The sequence below is a fragment of the Centropristis striata genome, chromosome 10, assembly GCF_030273125.1.
Source record: "Centropristis striata isolate RG_2023a ecotype Rhode Island chromosome 10, C.striata_1.0, whole genome shotgun sequence".
Classification (NCBI taxonomy): domain Eukaryota; kingdom Metazoa; phylum Chordata; class Actinopteri; order Perciformes; family Serranidae; genus Centropristis; species Centropristis striata.
In genome coordinates this window covers 39,559,919-39,573,636 of record NC_081526.1, presented here as the reverse complement: position 1 = coordinate 39,573,636, position 13,718 = coordinate 39,559,919, and the positions used below count along the sequence as shown (strand labels likewise).

The 13,718-nt window shown below is 42.3% G+C and overlaps 1 protein-coding gene across 1 annotated transcript in view; it reads right to left on the bottom strand.

The window, feature by feature from the left end:
• The window catches only part of LOC131979136 (SH3 domain-binding protein 4), a 60,357-nt gene that overhangs the window by 15,529 nt on the left and 31,110 nt on the right, over positions 1-13,718 (bottom strand). The window lies entirely within an intron of this gene.

The window sequence follows — 13,718 nt, the reverse complement described above, 5'->3', positions numbered from 1 at the left end:
GCTCCGTTTATATTTATAGTGCTGATTTTAAAATCACTCATGGATTTGAAAAGAAAGAAAAAAACACCAAATCAGAAAAAAAAGAGGGGCAAAAACTAGACCTCATCATCACGGCTGCTTAATTGACCTTTAACCCTGACGATGTACTTCTTCAACCTATAAATCTCCTGATCAGACAGCACATCGTCGGCGTCCCAGATTTTCTTGTCAGAAATTTAGCTGAAATCAGGAACTGTCTCAGTTTGGGAAATGCTCCTCTACTGTAATGAGCCTCTGACCTTTAGTTCTCTCCAAGAATCTCTTTATTTCAATGCCAGTGTAGAGATGTGACTCCTGTGACAGGACAAAGTCACTGTCCCCCATCCTGACTGAGGCGACACTGCTCTTTTGGACCCTTTAGTGTTGCTACTCCCTGAAACAGAATTCTTTCTTTCTGTGAGACCTTTAAATCGTCATCATCATTGACCAATCTCCTCATCAATCCTGTGTCAGACTGTGGTGTCACGTGATCATTATTTACCTTTTGGCTCGCACCAGACCCACTGATTTCACCTCGCTCCTGATCGTTCTCAGCTGATGTGTCAAAACCAAATAAGGGGGGTTTCCCCCGGGTCCCTCCCCTCCCCCGCTGACCGCCTCCTGTACCTGGAGAGGCTCCAGCCCCGCAGCCGACAGAGCCCCAGCAGCAGCGACCTCCGAACCGAGCGACCCGCGGCGGCTCCCCGCCAACGGCTCCCTCAAGCCGGGCCGGCTGCAGCGGTTCCCCGCCAGCAGCACCGGACCGGGCCGGCTGCGGTGGATCTCCATCAGCAAGCACCGGACCGGGCCGGCTGCGGCGGCTCCCCGCCAGCAGCACCGGACCGGGCCGGCTGCGGTGGATCTCCATCAGCAGCCGCCTCAGACCCCGCAGCCCGCGGCGGCTCCCCGCCCCGGGCAGCAGCAGTAGAGGCAGCAGTGGTGGCGGCGGTAGCCGCCGGCTGCCCTGCCCCACTCCTCTCCGGACAGGACCGGATAAGATGACCCTCTACTCCACAACCGAAACATTTCATCGTCTCTGACGTTGCGAACACCATGTACGTGTAGCCATCAACTTTAAAAGAGAAGGACAGGTTGAGATCATGGGCTGGATCTTTAAGAACCATGAACACTGTCTGCGGTGACTAACCACATGCTTCAGCCTGGCTGACTTACTGCCAAGCGACACCATCTTTATTTGTGACACAAACTGACCATACCGAGACAGTCCCTTCATCAGATCCTCATTTTTAATAAACGGGGGGACGTTGGAAATGATCACCTTGGCTGCCGGCTAACGAGAGGGAGGACGGGAGTGAAAGTGTCCTGAATCACCACACCTGACTCCACCACCTCGCTCACCTTAGCCGTAGCATCCAAAAAAAATAACAATGGCCCCGTTCATCTGGAGGCTGACTTCACACACTCATAACCCACCACCTCACCCACAGCCAGGCCAGCCTCCTCCACACTGCACGGCACCGTGGGCACCAGCTTGACGGCATGACGGCGAGTTAAACGCTCAAAGTCAGCCGCTGCAGCCCCGGACACCGCATGGTGCCGAGTCAGCACACACGACACACACACAAGTTCTCCCCCACACACAATCACACACACCAAAACTATACTGTGTTAGAAAAAAAACAAACACAAAGCAAACACATAAACAAGAAAAAAGCTAAAGGGAAGTTTTCCTACAAAAACCCCACACACACTTCAAACAAAAACCTCTCAGCTCCACACACACTCCGCCATCTCAGAGAGGAGAGAGAGAGAGAGAGAGAGAGAGAGAGAGAGAGAGAGAGAGAGGAAGCAGAGAGAGAGAGAGAGAGAGAGAGAGAGGAAGCAGAGAGAGAGAGAGAGAGAGAGAGAGAGACAGAGAGAGACAGAGAGAGAGAGAGAGGAAGCAGAGAGAGGAGAGAGAGAGAGAGAGAGAGAGAGAGAGACAGAGAGAGAGAGAGAGGAAGCAGAGAGAGAGGAGAGAGAGGAGAGAGAGAGAGACAGAGAGAGACAGAGAGAGAGAGGAAGCAGAGAGAGAGGAGAGAGAGAGAGAGAGAGAGAGAGAGAGAGGAAGCAGAGAGAGAGAGAGAGGAAGCAGAGAGAGAGAGAGAGAGAGAGAGAGACAGAGAGAGACAGAGAGAGAGAGGAAGCAGAGAGAGAGAGAGAGAGAGAGAGAGAGAGAGAGAGAGAGGAAGCAGAGAGAGAGAGAGAGAGAGAGAGAGACAGAGAGAGAGAGACAGAGAGAGAGAGAGAGAGAGGAAGGAGCTGGAATCTAGAAATCTAGATCTGTTTACAAGCAGAGAGAGCTGATGGCTCACTGGAGGTCTGCTGCAGGTCTCTCTCCTCTCTTAATATTATTATTATTATTATTATTATTATTATTATTATTATTATTATTATTATTATTATTCTCTAGCTGCCACACTGATCCACTGCACATAACCCAGCAGGTCAGACCAGAGCTGACTCAGACTGGAATAAAATCCCTTTTAGCGCTGAGATACAACAAAGGTTCCCCGCTGGTCTCACATCTCTCTCCTCCCACAGAAGCAAACAGAAGGATTCATATTTATTATGTAATATTTATTAAGTATTTAATTAGTGTAAACTGCATTTCTTCCTCTTTTCATTACTCCTGTTAGTAAATGTATCAAGATCAGTTTTCAGGGTTGTAAACTGAACCAAGCAATTTCATGGCAAATTAAGATTGCATTTGCAAAAGATTATTTTGAAAAGTTTGTTTAAAATTGTATTTTCAATATTTGTGCACATTTCTGTTAGTGATGAAACATGTCACTGTGATTTAATCAATCAGAGCATAAAGGAGAAAGTAAAAAGGACAAAAATAGGCCAAGTGAAGTGAAGGACTTCCACCCACAGATCGGCTTCACGTCCCGTCTGACAACAAAAGTAAACCATCTTTAACTTAAGTGACGTTGTTGCACATTATTAGATATAGATTATTTTTTGGAGTTTAACTGCTTTATTAGATATTGACAGACAGAAAGGGACCTCAGGCCAGATTCAACCCGTCTCTACCAGCGAGCCTCCAGGACGCCCACTGGTTCACTTTTTTTAACATAATTTACATAATTTACATAACTTACATAACTTGCGTCAGTCACGTGAACCTTGTAACTACCTAATTTCCGGCATTTATTTACATTTATTTACTGTTTAAACTGTCTTTTTTAACTCCCTGCCAGACATGTTTGGCCCTAAACCTGAGGTCACTGCTTTTACAACATAAATCCACAGAAACACCTTTTTTACAATGCGGACTGTACTGTGTGCTATTTTTAGAATGTGCCGATGTAGCGCGAGCCGGCCGCGATGCCTTCAGGTGCACTGAAACACTGACAATCTAACCCAGGCATGTCCAAACTATTCCACAAAGGGCCGTGTGGCGGCAGGTTTTGGTTCCAACCAGCAGCAGCACCAGACTGGACTCAGTTAATCAGCTGATCTCAGTCTCCAGACAGCTGATTGGTCAAACTGGGTGCTTTTGCTTGGTTGAAATGAAAACCTGCAGCCACACGGCCCTCTGTGGAATAGTTTGGACACGCCTGATCTAACCCTTCTGCCGGTTCTGTTGGAGAACTTGTTGCAGAGTTAGTCAATTAAGAGTTTAAAGACAACCCAACACGTTTCAGTGGGAAACTGTTAAACTCAGCCAGTGAGGATTAGAGCCAATCAGCAGACAGGATCACTTCATTGATTAACAGCAGACAGGAACCACTAAAGGGAACAACAGCTGGAAGGTAAAAGAGCACGAGCAGAAAATGGATCAGTTCATGAGCTGTTGGGCTGATTGGGGGATGGAAGCAGGTGAGAGAGAAGGTGAGTGACAGGAGGAGAGGGAAGGACTGGGAGGACTGGGAGGACTGGGAGGACTGGGAGGACTGGGAGGAAGAATGGAACAAAAACTGGAGTTAGCAGTTAAAATGACTTTCTCACCAACTGCCCATTAAAATGTGTATTTATTGCCTGGATAGTAAATCTGTGCTGATAAGGGAAGAAGTTGAGTGGGAAAATGTCTTGAAGGCAGAGAGAGAGATACCTGACTGTTAAACCTGAACATCTGAGAGAGAGAGATGGAGAGAGAGAGAGAGAGACAGAGAGAGATAGAGAGAGAGAGACAGACAGAGAGAGAGAGAGATATCTGACTGTTAAACCTGAACATCTGAGAGAGAGAGATGGTGTGGGTAACTTTTTGTTTTGCATTCTTAATTTATGTGTAAATCCCTAAACGTATCTGCAGCAGCTTGAAACAAAGATAATGTCAGATAGAGTGTGTAGAGTGTGTAGAGTGTGTGTAGAGTGTGTAGAGTGTGTAGAGTGTGTGTAGAGTGTGTAGAGTGTGTGTAGAGTGTGTAGAGTGTGTAGAGTGTGTAGAGTGTGTTCAGACTTGCCCTGTGACGTCATTTTACAATCATTTTCCCACATTAAAACGTTCAAAGTGTGTCACCTGAACTGAAATCTCTTCTTCTGTCTGCACAACAACAGCAACAACAACAACAATATATTAATATATATAATCTTTACTTAAATCAGCAATTACTGTTCTTATTGGGCACACAACACTGACATAACCACGACCTTTAAGTTTGCACAGATATGTGGAAAGTTTTCAACTACTCAAACACTTATGAGTGATTAGAGTCCAGGGTGTCATTAGTTGAGTGAATGAATTCATCATTTATCAGATTATTATTTAAAGAGATTACATCCTCAAACAAAAGACACAAAAGAGGACAGACAGAGAGTAACGTTTGCCTCCATATGTGCTGACTCAGCAAAGGACAGCATTTAATGAGATAAGTTAATCAACACAGAAAGTCTCCTACCGACTATATTCATCACATAGCTGGATTTCCCTTTAACCATTTGCACCATTAATTGGTGCCACTTTCATATCATTGCCTGTTGATTCACTTCGCTAAAAGTTTTTCACAAACAGCAGTAGTTTGTTTCCACTTCCCTGATCTTATCTACATGTTCCTCACATGATGGTTGACTGAGCATGACACTGGATCCCTGCCATGCAGTATAATGCTCACATTATAATACACACATTATAATGCAGGCAAACACAGGAGAACCCGTCAGAACAAACCCTGGTATGCTCACCCTGAGAAGAGTATTTCAGCTCTGCAGGAGAGAAAGCACACAGAGTTTCTGCAGCGATGACTTGAATTCACAAAGAGAGAGTGAATGAAGCATTTTAGATCTGACTGCAGGAGGTTTCTGAGCAAACAGCTCCGTGTTCTCACTGAGGCTCAGATTAAAAAAATCACAGACCAAGAACTACTGGCTGAATAAAACCCTGCTGAATAATGAATCACTCATTAAATATAATGATTATTACTATTATAAATGTCCCTGTGTGGAGCAGCTGTCCTCTGATGTTAAACAGTGTGTGTGACAGTAACTATGACTGGTGTGTGTGTGTGTGTGTGTGTGTGTGTGTGTGTGTGTGTGTGTCCGGGTCAAGGAGCATGCTGGGAAGTGGTCCGGCTGCAGGCGCCTGCAGGTCCAACTGGAGCTTCTGTTTAGTTTGTGAACAATGAGGCAGGAAACATCTGCAGCCTGAGATCCAACAGACACAATCTGATCCTGACAACAACAACACGACTCTAAACAAGAACCACCAGGAGGTCCAACTGGTTCTATATGATGCTGATAGAAACACCTGAAACATCCATAATCAATACATCAAGTCAAATATTGATCATGTTGCACTGTTGTGAATTATTCTGTTCACATCAGCCTGATTACACCTCAACAAGATTAAAGCAACTCGTGCAAAGACTCGTCACAAAATATAGATAAAAGATCAACTTAAAGGGTTGAGACATTATTTAAAATGCTAAATCCAAAGACACTAACAGCCACGATCAATGCTTTTTGTTTCAAGAAGGGATTTGACCCGACAACCTACTGATAGTCAGCTGTCCTGCCAGCTGATCAGTCGTCCATCTGAACTGTTCCACTAATGACTAGAATAGAGTTTATGGCACAAACATGTCTTTAATTAACAATGTGATTATTGTTGTGTTAGCGTTAACAGTTCTCAGGCTCGTTAGCTCTGATAGCTTCTGTTCCTCTCTGTTATTGAATTAATTATTGAACATAATACCAGTAAATGTCCAGTAAACAGTGATCATGTTCCCCAGCGATCCCTGAGACGAGTCCTCATCTTCTGGAACAAAATGTTTCACAGAAACACACCGATGTGCTAATTAATGTTGCTAATAATGTTGTTTATGTTGCAATCATAAAATATTTCAATGCAAAATAAATAGTTCTTCAGCATCTGCTTCAATGGTGCGATGTGTGATCCCTTCAGAGAAACCCTCTTTAAATCTGAGCTCTCGTTTCCTCACAGACTAACTGTGATGTCACACAGGAGAGAAACAACACTGGTTGCTAGGTGATCCACTCAAATAAACAATCCTAAACAACAACATCTGCTAAAGTTCACACTGCTCTGCTGACCAGACTGTTCTCTGTCTTTGTTTTACACTCAGAGCTTCTATTGAGGCTTTAAATGAAGCTTTAAATGTCTGTCCTCGTATTTAAACAATAAATAAATCCTTGAACAAAACTAGAATGAAGAGATTCACTGGATAGAAGTAGACTTTTTATTGAATCAGCTTTCTTTTATGCACATGGTTGCATTAAAATGTTATTTATGGAGCTTTAGATTGATATTCCACTAATGCAGGAATAAAAATGTTGTTTTTAAAAGGCTGAACGCCAACAAATATTATAAATATGAACTGAAGCAGAACAGAGTCTCTTTCTAGGAATCATGAGCAGCTGACTGAAGATCATTCATAAACCTTGTTGTGAGTGAGAACTATTATCTTTCTAGTTTAGTTCCAACATGAAACAACAAGGTATTATCTTCATCAGCCTGAGTTTTTGAACATGTTTTTGTGTCATTATACTCAGGAGAAAGCAACACACACCAAAACAATTTAGAATGAAGAATAGCTTTTAAATGTTTCTTTCAAAAATGAAAATCCCCAAAAAGTCTTCGATACGTGGACAGATAATAGTCCAATCTAAAAGCAAATAGAAATATTAATGATGCAGTACTTTCAGATGTTGAAAAAGGTGAAAATCTGAAATATTAATAATATTTCTAAAAGCATGAGCGTGTATAGTTATAAAGCAGAGGGTGCACTGTGTTCCTGTTTTATTTTGTTTTCAGACAGACAGTTCCTGGTTCCTGCTGCTGCTAACTGGATCTGCTGGGAACGTTTGAATCAAACTGGTATTTATCACTGGAAACACAGTTAATAATCACCTAACGCCAAAAGCACACACTTTGAAACTGAGCTAAATGTGACATGTGACCTCATTCATAACAAGTCAAGATTCTGCAGATCAATGATTCAAAATGACTTCAGATTTTAAGGTCACGATTCCATTAGATTTTGGTTTCAACATTTTTTTTGTTGCTTTTATGATCTGAAAACTGTCATTTACATTTTCACATTCTGTTTTTGAAGTGCACTGACTGTGCCTTGCTCACTAACATCTTTCTGACTGTAGAGATTTATTAACTGATTACTGTGTTCCAGTTAATGTGCAGTAACTTCACTGGGCTGTGAACCATCGACCTCATTCTACTGCAACACCACGTTTTGTAGCTTATTTATTATTTATTTATTTATTCATTATCATTCTTACCCCATTTTCCCCCTTATATCTTTTATATATTTTATATGGTGTTATAGTGCTTAGCTCTCATTGTCTGTAGAAGCATGATTGTTATTGTTATTATTTTTAAACTGTAAGCAGCTTTCAGTGGCAGCTGTCATATCATGACCCAACAAACTGTTAAACAACAACAACAACATCAACAACAACAACAACAACAACAACAACAACAACAACAACAAGAGGAACTAGATGGGAGACAGTAGCGGCCCCATGATACGGTTTTATCCTGATACTTGAGTCACGATACCATATTATTGAGATTTTAAGCATTTTGCGGTGTGGTGAGTATTGCGAAACAATATATTGTGATTTAACTGTTTACAGTTGTTGAACTGTTTAACTGTATTTTGTGTCCACAAGATTAAATTCAATCAAGAATTGTTTTGTCAATTAAGAGAAAATTCTCAGTGTATTCATCTCACTTCAGTCTTTTTATTTCTCCACAATGAGTCAAACTATTCAGTCAAACTGAACTCGACTCATATCAAACATGTTGCAGTATTTTATCAAACTTCCCTCAACTAAAGGCTTCACAGCTGTGAATGTTTTCGAATCATTAAAAAGCCTAACTAGCATTATTTTGCCAACTTCCCGACACGATATCCTGACGGACATGCCTGTAGATTCCTTAGATCTTGTAATATGATACCAGTATCTCCAGTATATTCCTGAAGACTTCTGGAAAAACACTAAACACCGCCGGACGCGTTAACGCTGAATGTTTATACTTGGCGGCCGTGAATCGATATAATGTTGCCACGCAAAATATCACAATACTATGTTGTATCCATTTTTTCCCCCACCTCTAGAAGACAAGTACTTTTCAACAACACTTTGAGCTTATAAAGTGCACCTGAATGCACCATGAAGTCCCTGTCAAACATTTTCCAGTAAAAGAAACCTGCTTTCACCACCGCGCATTACCATACAAAACAATGAAGCTCCATCCAGATGTACTAAAAACAGTCCACTCATTGCCCATGTAGCTTTCTAAATCAATCTAAAGCTCATTTTAAGCCATTTTTTACTTCAAAACCCCCAAATTCTAAACCAACATTCAAATAGTGTGCAGCTTTTAATAAAAGCATATATATTAATAGAAGCTTGACCGTACACATCTGCACCCAATTATTATCATATTCAACAAGCCAACATGTTTCATCTGGACGTTGTGATATTCTGTTTATCTTTTATGTCATGACACAAACACACAGGTGGCACTGATCTGTGCGAGGAGCAGAATTACAGCACAGATGGAAATGAAAAATCTATATTTGTAACAAATATGCCTTTCCCTCCCAACAATCAGAGCAGACCACAATGCATTCAGACATTTGAGCACAAAGAAAGCGGCCACAGCGCTTTTGATTTTGCTTCTCTTTCTTCTAAAAATAGACTTCGGTCCATGTCAAATGACACACCGACAAATCATGAGAGATTTTTCTTTTGTGACAGAGAAAATTTGAGAGACGAGCGAGAGACGCTGATTCCTCCTGACAGACGCTCAGCTCCACTCTGAGGCCCACACACAACAAAATCCACTTTTCAGAGGGCAAAAAAAACAAATAAGAGATGTTTGCACATGGAACAAACAGCATATTTGTGTCAGTTAAACAAAGGTCGCTCGTGATTTCAAATTAGCTGGATTGCTGCGTGCTTGGCCCCACAGTAACCGGCAGTTGAGGTGTAATCCTGAAACACTAACAGACCGATATACAGAGATGAAATGGACAGAGCTCCCTCAAAGGCCATATTTTCAGTCGCCACCTTTGATTATGTTCTTTTCCATACTCCAGTTTCTCCGTCTATAAATGGGTCTAACTAGTGTTTACAACCTCACGTAAATTACAGTGTTTCTGTTCCATGTTTCTGCAGCTGGAGGACGTCCGTGACCTCCGACAGAGACTAGAGCAGGATAATATCCTGACAGAGACTAGAGGAGGATAATATCCTGACAGAGACTAGAGGAGGATAATATCCTGACAGAGACTAGAGCAGGATAATATCCTGACAGAGACTAGAGCAGGATAATATCCTGACAGAGACTAGAGGAGGATAACATCCTGACAGAGACTAGAGCAGGATAATATCCTGACAGAGACTAGAGGAGGATAATATCCTGACAGAGACTAGAGGAGGATAATATCCTGACAGAGACTAGAGGAGGATAATATCCTGACAGAGACTAGAGGAGGATAATATCCTGACAGAGACTAGAGCAGGATAACATCCTGACAGAGACTAGAGCAGGATAACATCCTGACAGAGACTAGAGCAGGATAATATCCTGACAGAGACTAGAGGAGGATAATATCCTGACAGAGACTAGAGGAGGATAATATCCTGACAGAGACTAGAGGAGGATAATATCCTGACAGAGACTAGAGCAGGATAATATCCTGACAGAGACTAGAGGAGGATAATATCCTGACAGAGACTAGAGCAGGATAATATCCTGACAGAGACTAGAGGAGGATAATATCCTGACAGAGACTAGAGCAGGATAATATCCTGACAGAGACTAGAGGAGGATAATATCCTGACAGAGACTAGAGCAGGATAATATCCTGACAGAGACTAGAGGAGGATAATATCCTGACAGAGACTAGAGGAGGATAATATCCTGACAGAGACTAGAGGAGGATAATATCCTGACAGAGACTAGAGGAGGATAATATCCTGACAGAGACTAGAGCAGGATAATATCCTGACAGAGACTAGAGCAGGATAATATCCTGACAGAGACTAGAGGAGGATAATATCCTGACAGAGACTAGAGCAGGATAATATCCTGACAGAGACTAGAGGAGGATAATATCCTGACAGAGACTAGAGGAGGATAATATCCTGACAGAGACTAGAGGAGGATAATATCCTGACAGAGACTAGAGGAGGATAATATCCTGACAGAGACTAGAGCAGGATAATATCCTGACAGAGACTAGAGCAGGATAATATCCTGACAGAGACTAGAGGAGGATAATATCCTGACAGAGACTAGAGCAGGATAATATCCTGACAGAGACTAGAGGAGGATAATATCCTGACAGAGACTAGAGGAGGATAATATCCTGACAGAGACTAGAGGAGGATAATATCCTGACAGAGACTAGAGCAGGATAATATCCTGACAGAGACTAGAGGAGGATAATATCCTGACAGAGACTAGAGGAGGATAATATCCTGACAGAGACTAGAGCAGGATAATATCCTGACAGAGACTAGAGGAGGATAATATCCTGACAGAGACTAGAGCAGGATAATATCCTGACAGAGACTAGAGGAGGATAATATCCTGACAGAGACTAGAGGAGGATAATATCCTGACAGAGACTAGAGCAGGATAATATCCTGACAGAGACTAGAGGAGGATAATATCCTGACAGAGACTAGAGCAGGATAATATCCTGACAGAGACTAGAGGAGGATAATATCCCGACAGAGACTAGAGGAGGATAATATCCTGACAGAGACTAGAGCAGGATAATATCCTGACAGAGACTAGAGGAGGATAATATCCTGACAGAGACTAGAGGAGGATAATATCCTGACAGAGACTAGAGGAGGATAATATCCTGACAGAGACTAGAGCAGGATAATATCCTGACAGAGACTAGAGCAGGATAATATCCTGACAGAGACTAGAGCAGGATAATATCCTGACAGAGACTAGAGGAGGATAATATCCCGACAGAGACTAGAGGAGGATAATATCCTGACAGAGACTAGAGGAGGATAATATCCTGACAGAGACTAGAGGAGGATAATATCCTGACAGAGACTAGAGCAGGATAATATCCTGACAGAGACTAGAGCAGGATAATATCCTGACAGAGACTAGAGGAGGATAATATCCTGACAGAGACTAGAGCAGGATAATATCCTGACAGAGACTAGAGGAGGATAATATCCTGACAGAGACTAGAGGAGGATAATATCCTGACAGAGACTAGAGGAGGATAATATCCTGACAGAGACTAGAGCAGGATAATATCCTGACAGAGACTAGAGCAGGATAATATCCTGACAGAGACTAGAGGAGGATAATATCCTGACAGAGACTAGAGCAGGATAATATCCTGACAGAGACTAGAGCAGGATAATATCCTGACAGAGACTAGAGGAGGATAATATCCTGACAGAGACTAGAGCAGGATAATATCCTGACAGAGACTAGAGCAGGATAATATCCTGACAGAGACTAGAGGAGGATAATATCCCGACAGAGACTAGAGGAGGATAATATCCTGACAGAGACTAGAGCAGGATAATATCCTGACAGAGACTAGAGGAGGATAATATCCTGACAGAGACTAGAGCAGGATAATATCCTGACAGAGACTAGAGGAGGATAATATCCTGACAGAGACTAGAGGAGGATAATATCCTGACAGAGACTAGAGGAGGATAATATCCTGACAGAGACTAGAGGAGGATAATATCCTGACAGAGACTAGAGGAGGATAATATCCTGACAGAGACTAGAGGAGGATAATATCCTGACAGAGACTAGAGCAGGATAATATCCTGACAGAGACTAGAGGAGGATAATATCCTGACAGAGACTAGAGGAGGATAATATCCTGACAGAGACTAGAGGAGGATAATATCCTGACAGAGACTAGAGGAGGATAATATCCTGACAGAGACTAGAGGAGGATAATATCCTGACAGAGACTAGAGGAGGATAATATCCTGACAGAGACTAGAGGAGGATAATATCCTGACAGAGACTAGAGGAGGATAATATCCTGACAGAGACTAGAGGAGGATAATATCCCGACAGAGACTAGAGCAGGATAATATCCTGACAGAGACTAGAGGAGGATAATATCCTGACAGAGACTAGAGGAGGATAATATCCTGACAGAGACTAGAGCAGGATAATATCCTGACAGAGACTAGAGGAGGATAATATCCTGACAGAGACTAGAGCAGGATAATATCCTGACAGAGACTAGAGGAGGATAATATCCTGACAGAGACTAGAGGAGGATAATATCCTGACAGAGACTAGAGCAGGATAATATCCTGACAGAGACTAGAGGAGGATAATATCCTGACAGAGACTAGAGCAGGATAATATCCTGACAGAGACTAGAGCAGGATAATATCCTGACAGAGACTAGAGCAGGATAATATCCTGACAGAGACTAGAGGAGGATAATATCCTGACAGAGACTAGAGCAGGATAATATCCTGACAGAGACTAGAGCAGGATAATATCCTGACAGAGACTAGAGGAGGATAATATCCTGACAGAGACTAGAGGAGGATAATATCCTGACAGAGACTAGAGCAGGATAATAGTGGTGTAAAGGCAGCAGGAGGCTCAGCAGCACTAGTTCAAACAGACACACACACATCAAACACAGAACATACAAATTAAAATGAAAAGGTATATGTAAGCATGAGTCAGACATGTATTTTATGAATCCCTAACAGATATGATAGGGTGTTCACTGTGTGGACTCTCAGGATGATGATCTGCTGCTCTGACTGCCTGAAGGACAGTTGAAGCCACTAACAGACCTGGAGCGGACTAAAGAGTTAAGCTAGCTCCCTCACAGCTAACACAGCTCAGCACTTTGTCCTCTTCTGAAGAAAAGCTGAATAAACTGAAAAAGGCATGAGGCATGAACAGACTCTTCATCTGCTCCATCACACACATCTGTTCTTTTATTAGAACGGCACGAGTAAAACCAGACTTCTGTCTGATATCCTAATTAGAAAAGAAAACGCTGAATGCTCTCTGGAAACTACAGCGATGATAGTTCTGTTAATCTGAGCATGATAACAGTGGTGAAAAAATATTCAGATACCTTAACGAAGTAAAAGTACTAATACCATACTGTGAAAGTACTCCACTACAAGTAAAGTAAAAGAAACTAAATATTTTTTAACACGCCCCTTTCAACTAATTGTCCAATGTCTCAGCCTTAAGAGCTGCATATCACCACTGCTGGTCT